General features: G+C 37.2%; 1 non-coding gene across 1 annotated transcript; it reads left to right on the top strand.

Moving 5' to 3' along the window:
• Window positions 1–1,221: 1,221 nt before the first annotated feature.
• LOC123851634 (small nucleolar RNA SNORA63) lies at window positions 1,222–1,352 on the top strand. The gene has a single exon (XR_006792659.1). It is a non-coding gene; the product is annotated as a small nucleolar RNA SNORA63 (small nucleolar RNA).
• Window positions 1,353–7,656: the final 6,304 nt, after the last annotated feature.

Here is a 7,656-nt window from a genome sequence, read left to right as displayed (position 1 = left end):
TATTTATACGCCATCCCTATGGAATGGGAGAGGGGCCTGGGGCTTCAAAGGGGAGGAGGGTAATTCACAGAACAATAAGAGCAGATGTTTGGTAATTAGATGTTTGCCCTGCCATATAAATAGGTCTTTCAGATAAAAAGTTATCTCTGGTAATAGCTCTCTTTCTGGAACAAGCCTCATATCTAAATTATTTTAGGTAGTTAAGGGAGAGGTAAAAGATTTTCTTGAGTCTCCTGGGTCTTGATTGCCTTTAGCTCAAAATAATCCACATGCCTAAGTAGCACATTCTGGGGGAGCATAGTTTGCTCCCCTTCAGTATCTACTCTAACCCCTGTTCTGTGCTAAATGTTAGGGGAGGGATGAAACAGGATGACTTGGGAATACAGGAAAAAATGAGATACAAACAATGCCTGCCAAAATTTGATCTCTCTAGACTCCGGATGTCTACAAATTTGCCGTTAGTTTTCCAAAAACAATGAATTACTGGAAAATATAACACATACTGCAATTAAATGTTGAAAAAAAAAAAAAAAAAACCCAGAAAGTTGGCTCAGCACAGTGTTGTGTTGGTTTTTGTGGTGGTTGTTGTTTTCTGATACTGTTCTTAGTATGATTATATGGTTGAATGGACATAACTGGGGGGAAAGGAGTGAAGAATCTGTAACTTAGTACTGTGAAAAGAGAAGGGGATATTGACATGGCATGAAGAAGAGTAGAGATGAGATAATCATACCCCTGAGGATTGTGAAGCCTCTGTGTGTGTGTGAAGCATCTAATGGCTCCAAAATGTGATTATCTTCTGGTCCCCACACCACCTGGAATTGCCTAATTGCTATTCTCCAAGTCTCAAAGAAAAAAAAGTGCGTATGCAAAGACAAACAAGTTGGCAGGGCAGTTTGGAAAGCATGATGGCTCTGCCTGAACAGCAGTCAGAGCTGAGCCATGCAATTTGGAAAGGAAGCCAGTGTTGAATAAACACAATAAACACACAGTTTATTTATTGTTCCAATGTTTCATAAATATTATTTATTTTGGAAGGGGAGCATAATGGCAAAGTAATAGGGAGCAATTAGCATTGCTAGGGAAATAAAATGGAGCCTTCCCAAGAAAGGCTGGTATATCTGTGCATGAAATAATATCTCATGTATTCCCAAAATATCATCATTTACAGATAAAGATTGGAGAGGCTTTAAGGTGAAATTAAGACTATGATGCCTGTAGATGCAGGATCTAGTTACAATGTAGCTGTAAAGTGCTGCCTTGTCTTTGCCCCCTGCTCAAAATAAAGCTGTTACCTTTCTAGCCCTGTCCGCCATGGTGCTTAGCAGCCAGGGATGCATGGTCTCAGACATGTTTACCAAGTAAAACACTGACTTGAGGGACGCCTGGGTGGCTCAGTCATTAAGCGTCTGCCTTCAGCTCAGGTCATGATCCCAGGGTCCTGGGATGGAGCTCCGCATCGGGGTCCCTGCTCAGCGGGGAGTCTACTTCTCCCTCTCCCACTCCCCCTGCTTGTGTTCCCTCTCTCTCTGTGTCTCTCTCTGTCAAATAAATAAATAAAATCTTAAAAAAAATTTAAAATAAATAAAAAAATAAAAGACTATGATGCCTGTAGAATAACAAACTAAATGCAGCAAGTTTTAATAGTACCATTTAGATTACAGCACAAACTTTAAGAATGCTCTAAAGCCTGAGATGTCTACAGATTTCCTTTCAGATCCTGCGTTTGAAGAAAACTTCAGCAATGCCAAAACTATTCTCCAAAAGTACACGTAAAAACATATAAGAATAAGGCCAATATTTATTTTTTTCCAAAAGGACCTTAGATTTTATCACACTATTTTACCACACTAACAAAGTATCATAATTCAATTTATCTTAAGTTTAGTTTTGTTTTTTTTTCTTAAGTAGGCTCCATGCCCCATGTGGAGCACAATGTGGGACCTAAACGCACAACCCCAAGATCAAGACCTGAGCTGAGATCAAGAGATGGATGCTTGGGTCGCCTGGGTGGCTCAGTCAGTTATGCGTCCAACTCTTGGTTTCAGCTCAGGTCATGATCTCAAGGTTGTGAGATTGAGCCCCACGTTGGGCCGGAGTCTGATTGAGATTCTCTGTCTCTGCCTCTCCACCCTGCTTGTACCCTCTCATCCTCTCTCTCAAATAAATAAATAAATAAATAAATAAAATCTTTAAAAAAAAAAGAGTAGGACGCTTAACTCACTGACCACCCAGGTGCCCCAAATTGATCTTGTTTTAAAAATGCTTATAATTACACAAGTCTTGTGTAACTTAAAACTTCAGCCAGAAGAGACTATAGCAATAGAAGATGACCTTCTCTTAGTTTCCATGGAAACAACATTAAGGGGAAATAACATCAAGAAAATACATTTATCTATTTTTTAATGGACTTCTGATTCTACCAGGCTATTGAAAATTATAAAACTAAGGGGGGCCTGGATGGTTCAGTTGGTTGAGTATCCGACTCTTGATTTCAGCTGAGGCCATGATCTCAGGGTCATGGGATTGAGCCCCATGAAGGGCTCTGAGTTCAGCAGGGAGCCTGCTTCCCCATCTCTCTCTCCCTCTCCCTCTGCCCCTTGCCCCCATGCTTGCTCTCGCTCTCTCTCAAATAATAAATTAATTTAAAAAAGAAAATTATAAAACTAAGATCATAATTGTAATTACTTAAAGAGAAAACAGGGCATTGTTTTCTCCAGAGTAGCAGTTCTCAGAAGGAGGTGTTATTTTACCCTCCTCCCACAGAGGACTATCTAGAGGTATTTTTGGTTGTCACAGCTAGGAGTAGGTAGGGTTTGCCACTAGCATCTAATGGTTAGACCCGGGAAAACTGCTAAACATCTTACAGTGTACAGTATGAACCTCCCCTAATGATGCCTCCCCCACAAATTAACTAGCCCAAACTATCAAAAGTGATCAGGTTGAGCAACTCTGGTTTCAAGGTTTCTGTGTTACTTTTACTTCTTAACTAATGGGATACTTAAAATATTGTAACGTGGGTGGGATAGATTTTTATAATGAGGAAAATGATAGAAAATAGTGGCAAAAATTCAGACTTCAACATTCAGATAATAGGTTCACATAATTGCTTTGCCTTTTACTAGATATGTGACCTTAATTAGGTTACAAAACCTTCTATAGCTTAGTTTCCTCTTTAAAAGAGAATTTTGTGTGAATTAGGAAATTATGCATGTGAAAGGATTTAACATAGTACATGACAAATATAAAACATTCAGCGCATATTGTGAATAAATGAAATAAATATTAATTCATTTCTAAAGCAAACGCTATTTTATTTAAAGGTTATGTCAGACTGGCTGAAATAGAAAGCATGTTAGTCCCTTTAATGCTAATTTCTTTGACACCTTAAAGGAGACCTTTGGAGATACATAATGGTGAAAATAGCAAAGGTCAAGTGCTTTCTAAATAGTTGTCAATTGTATGAACTGTGGCATTTTTTATTAACAGTGAAGAAAATGCCCCTTTTCAGAGTAAGAAGCTGTTCATACACAGGCCAAGATTCAAACAAAAGAGTTCAAATAGATTTTTGCCTCCATCTGTAACACAGTGTGAAAGGTAAGCTGAAGAACAAGACAACATTTGATAGATGGGCTCATTTGTGGTTTGAAAACTAGTTATTTAGGATCAAATCACAAGTGGAATATTCTCAGGCAGCGGTGCTTTTAGTTATATAGAGAGTGCTTGAGATTCATCATCATATTCCCACATAATTCATTGCCTGTAGAGTATAGTGGGAATTGATAAGAGCTGTGGGCGAACTCATTATGGTAGCACTCTCTAAACAGAGTATCAAACTCTTTTTACCAGTTATATTGCCTACCCTTTTGGCCCTGGGCCTTTGTGTTTTGCAATCTTCAATTTTCAGTGCAAATATTTTGGGCTTCCCACCTATCATAAATTACAAATTCTATCAAAATTTCAAATGCAAAGTATTTTAACACTAGCAAGTAGACAACGCACTCGGCAACTATGGCCCATGTCATTTAGTTTGTTTTAGGAAATGTCCTAATATACCTTAACAAGTGATGAAAAAAGAAAAAGATCAACCAGGCAGTCTGATCATTTTCATACAATACAGTGATATTACTATTTAATTACTTGAATCAAACGGTTATGTATGTTTTACTTTGCGCCTGGCTGAAAAGGAGATATGCTGCTCCAGCCTGGTCAGAGAATGATATAATGACATTAACAAACTGTTCTAAAAGGATCTTCATGGAAAATTATTTTCTATCCCCAATCTGCTCATTTCTTTGGAGATTTCTACGTGATAACTCCAAAACTTACTGGGATAAAAAGAAAAGCAATGGCAATAATTCTTTGGTCATTAAAACAGCACATGCTTTAATACAATTTTCATTCTCACATGGTCAAATTCACTGCTCATATATTTCCCCTTTGGTCTAAACTCTCAAGACTATCACATAATTAACTATCTGGAATTACCCCAAAATGTACTACATCCACTTAGTACCAAGAAATTGATGGCTATGTTTATTCTATGGTTAATCTTGTTTATCCTTTACGATTCCACAAGTGAAGAGAAGCATTACATTAACTCCACCCTTGAACAAATTTTGTTTAGGACACTTCTGAATAGAAGCAGTTATGTGTGACTCAGGCATCTGAACAAATGTTCAAGCTCCACTGACCCAAAATATTTTCTCTGGGTTTGTTTTTACAACCACTTGATAACATAAACTATTTATATTTTTTAAAATGTTCAATGCAGGGGCACCTGGGTGGCTCAGTCGTTAAGCGTCTACCTTTGGCTCGGGTCATGATCTCAGGGTCCTGGGATGGAGCCCCACATCGGGCTCCCTGCTTGGTGGGAAGCCTGCTTCTCCCTGTCCCACTCCCCCTGCTTGTGTTCCCTCTCTTACTGTGTATCTCTCTGTCACATAAATAAATAATATCTTTAAAAACAAACAAACAAACAAATAAATAAATAAATAAAATGTTCAATGCATTTTGAGATGATCTTATAGACTTGGACATATTGGTCTATGGTAGCTTTGCGATCAGTCTTGTTTGTTTCAAGTACTATGTAGAAGATTTTAGAAGGATTCCAGAATAAATAATAGAAATAATACCTCTAGCACTGACTCTCTCCTTGGGCCATATGCTCTCTCATGTTTAAAAGCAAATTGCTTTACACTAAGCACGGCCTGCAATTACAGCTTGGAGAATGAATGCATTGTATGCTCCCTTGACATGCTGCTAAAGTACCATGTATTATTATTTTCAAATCAGTGAATAAATGGAAAATTTCTATGCATCAATGATTTTTAGTTGAGAACAAACAACATATCTAAAAATAAAGCTTGTGCCAATGGGTAGATTTTGGCAAGTCTCTGAATTAGAAGAATAGTGACAGCAGTGATTGGAAAATGGAAGGGAATAATTAAAGTTATTTATAAGCATACATATATTATATAAATCAACCTATTTAGTATAAATTGTGGAATCATATGAAAACTTAAACTTGGTTCTATGGTAAGTAGCTTTGCTACTATGTAATCTTATTATTTTTTTCTATTGTAATGTCTAATTAACTGGGAAACCAAAAGTAGTACATAATCAAGCTTCACACATTCAATGGATGATTGATTGCATCTGATTCAAACCCAGCTCAGGAATCATTTCCTCCCATTATTTAACATACAGTACTAGAATGTGAAAAGTATAGAAAGGACAGATTTGCTTTTTCCTGTAACTTGTAGAGGGATTAATATAACAGATAGGAAATATTTATTTTAGAAAATAAAATGATTTTATTTTTCAACCAACAATATATATAATAAACATATAAACCCCCACTATGAGTAATCAGTATTTTGGCATGATCAGACACAAATTTTTAAATACAGAAGGAACTTTATTAAACCTTGTTGATCAAAAATTACAATAGAGTATATTTTCAGCCATTTCAGAATGGTTGATTTTAGCAGATAATATGAAAATAGTGCTGTTGGATTCTAGTAAAGGTACAAAAATTGGGAAAAAGGCCAGTCTTGTGCACAAAAGGTTTGTGATTTGACTAAGGAGTTAGTAATATCTGGCTAAGCTTTGCAAAACCCATGGAAGCATTTAAATTCTTATAATTGAGAGAAAAAGCCATGATTAGGAAGAGATGACAGAACCATTACACACACACACACACACACACACACACACACACACCACAAAGATGAGACCAGAATTCAGAATGCTGTGATCAAGAGAATATCGAGGATGGTTTATGAAAATTTCAAAACAAAACCTAATATCCCAGAAATTTCTCTTTAATACATATCAGAGTACCCTACATAAAGTAACTCTCATTAGAACAGAAATTCTCTTGAGGGCAAGGGTCTTGGTTGTGCTTGGATAGCATAATGTAATTCAAAGTATAGATAATACACCTTTAAATGAGTTTAAATTCAGAGGTGTGCTAGAGCTAGTTCAAATCAATTCATGATAATTAAATGGTAAATTTTCATGAAATTTGTGAACATGTTCCCATTATGTAAAATTAAAATATGTAGGAGTGACATCAGCACAATGGCAGGGTAGACAGCTCCAAGCTCTCATCCCTCCACAGTAACACCAAAAAAAATAAGCACTGTCAAAAGCCACTTTATCATAATTCTGCAGAAGAATCAAAGGTTTACAGCAACCAAACAAACACTGAACCAAGAAAAAAACAACTTATAAATGGTAGCAAATATTTGTGGCATTTTACTTGCCCTTCTCCCATCCCTTCACCAGCTTAACAGCAGTCTTGAAGATGATAAACTGCTTTCCCAGTGCGGAATCTTCTCTCAAGTTACAAAGGAAGCAGAGCAGGCCTTACAAATTATTGCGTTATGTTGGCTTTAACCAGTCTAGGGATTACCTGAAGTATTGTCACAAGTTATTTGTCCCTGTTTCATCAAACTCAGAACTAACTCAGGCCATAAAAGTGGCAGTCATTTCTTAAAAACTTCGCAAGGTGAACAAACAACCCTCAGAAGCCTGGGTCAAAAGATTGAAGTTGAGGGGTGCCTGGGGGTGGCTCAGATGGTTAAGAGTCTGCTTTGGTTCAGGTCATGATCTCAGGGTCCTAGGATCAAGCCTTGCATCAGGCACCCTGCTCAGTGGGGAGTCTGCTTCTCCCTCTGCCTCTCCCCTCACAGGCTTATGCACTCTCTCTCAAATAAGAAAAAAAATCTTTAAAAAAAAGATTGAAGTCGAGACATATAATAGACCACCTAATGTCTGGAAGGAGAAGCTAGGTGGAGTTTCGTTAAAAAAAAAAAAATTGGTCATTCAAAAGTACCCACATTTATAGGGAAATTTAGAAAGTTACAAGCAAGAACAGGGTAAGACACATATACACATTAGACCTGAGAAGACACCAGACTTATGCCTTGACCTGATCCCTAGGCTCAGTACAAGCATGGATAACTGTTGGAAAACTCTAGTAGATTGACAATCGGCAAAGAATAAGAGAGGTGTTTTCCTTAGCTCCTGGCATTCAAGGAAATTGCTATAAATACTAGCTGAACACAGTCAATATGAACAGACAACTCAGTAATCATGCACAAGGAATATAGACTTTTCTAAAATAGTTTTGAGAAGTCATTAGTCAAA

The sequence above is a fragment of the Mirounga angustirostris genome, unplaced genomic scaffold (assembly GCF_029215605.1).
Source record: "Mirounga angustirostris isolate CCGP_5_RB_7025 unplaced genomic scaffold, mMirAng1.0.hap1 SCAF_11, whole genome shotgun sequence".
NCBI classification, from domain to species: Eukaryota; Metazoa; Chordata; class Mammalia; order Carnivora; family Phocidae; genus Mirounga; species Mirounga angustirostris.
This window is presented reverse-complemented; position numbering and strand designations above follow the sequence as displayed.